The 1,755-nt window shown below is 48.9% G+C and overlaps 1 protein-coding gene across 1 annotated transcript in view; it reads right to left on the bottom strand.

Moving 5' to 3' along the window:
- zbtb25 (zinc finger and BTB domain containing 25) overlaps positions 1 to 1,755 on the bottom strand; it is a 6,721-nt gene that overhangs the window by 3,607 nt on the left and 1,359 nt on the right. The gene's annotated exons all lie outside the window — the stretch shown is intronic.

Below are 1,755 nucleotides of genomic sequence, written 5' to 3'. Positions count from 1 at the left end.
CCCCCCCCCCCCCCCCCCCCCCATCTCTCTGATCTGCTACAACTGTATGTCCCACCACGCTCCCTGAGGTCAGCGGACCAGTTGCTCCTCACAGTTCCAGGAACTCGTCTTAAGTGCAGAGGTGACAGGGCCTTCTCTGTAGCAGGACCAAGACTTTGGAACGAGTTACCTCTGTTTGTCAGACAGGCCCCCTCCCTCTCTACTATTCAGTAGCTTTCAACACCAGATGATCTGTGTTTTGATCCTGTATGCTCCACACTGGTTTGTCATCATTATCTGCATAGTTTTTATGTCTATATTCTGATTTACCTCATTTTGTATTTTGCTTCGTGTGTTACCTGTTGTTCTGTCTGTACAGCACTTTGGTTGGCCTTGTTGCTGTTTTAAGTGCTTTATAAATAAAGTGGTGTGATATGTATAAATCTATCTGTTGCAATTGTACAAAACTTAACTGTAGTAACACAAAGTGATTCAAGGTGTTCCTTAAGCTTCTGGAAACACTGGAACAGTTGACTGAACGTATGAAAACATCCGCACTGTCCACAGGTGGGACAGTGGTTTGGACATGTCCAGACAGAGGAGGGACAGTGGTTTGGACATGTCCAGACAGAGGAGGGACAGTGGGTATGTTGGTAGAAGGATGTTAGAAATGCAGCTGCCAGACAAAGAGGAGACATATGGATGCAGTTAGAGAAGACATGGAGGTGGTTGGAGTGAGGACAGAGGAGGAGAACTTGTTGTGGAAACACCTGAAGAGGGACCAGGAATAACTAAATCACATCACGGTAAACTAAACTAAACTCTCCGCCTCCATCGCACTCGTGCTCATCACCTGTGTCCCCAGTCTCTGCCAGATTGTCTGATCGCCTCGGGCCTCAAGTAACCCAGTGATTTTGGTCCAGTTCTGTTCCTGAGCCCCTCATGACACAGATTCTTCTGCCCATCAGATATCTGGACCTCCACGTCTGTTCCCATTGTTTCCAGTTAAAACCCTCAGATAAGTTTTGTTTTCCTGCCTCTGTGTGAATGACCCACACCTTTATATCTGACCACGATCTCAGACCCTGGACTCTCAGAGCCCAGCTCCACGTTCTGAAGAGTTTGTCCGACTTCCGCTCACGTATCACGTGATCCGTCTGAACCTCATGTTTCAGCTTCTCCTCCTGTGATGGAGCTCTGCAGAGTGACAGCGGACTTAAATGTCACTTAGAGCTCCTTTTCCACCGCTCCTCTTCAGCCCGGTTCGGCTCGGTTCGGTACGGTTTTGAGCACTTTTCCACTGTCGTTTTTTTTGCGGAACTGGACCCTTTTTTTGTCCCTACCAATCGAGCCGAGCCGGCACCAGAACGTGACGTCAGAACACTGTCGGTCACTGATTGGTCAGGGGGCGGAGCCACTGGATCTTTCAGAAACTTTTCAAAACACTGATCCGCCATTTGCAATTACCGGTGTTCGAACTCGTGGAGCGAGTGGACCAATTTTAAAGATTTAAAAACAATAATGACAACACTGTGGTCTAATGCTGAAGTGCAGGTGTTTTTTGTGTTTGGTGACCGACGACAAAGTTCAGAGCGAGCTGGGTGGAGCTCCGCAGGTCTCCCCGGTCCTCCACCCGAGTTTCAAGCTGCCGACTCGCAGAAGGCCGTTGCCCGGACCTCGGCCTCGCCTGCTCATGAAGACCGAACCCGATCCTGGCAGACGGACGGACCAGGACGGAGGATGGAAACAATTTTTTAAAACATTTTATGTATTAAA

This window comes from Nematolebias whitei, chromosome 12 (genome assembly GCF_014905685.2).
Source record: "Nematolebias whitei isolate Nwh7 chromosome 12, NemWhi1, whole genome shotgun sequence".
In the NCBI taxonomy this organism is placed as follows: Eukaryota; Metazoa; Chordata; class Actinopteri; order Cyprinodontiformes; family Rivulidae; genus Nematolebias; species Nematolebias whitei.
This window is presented reverse-complemented; position numbering and strand designations above follow the sequence as displayed.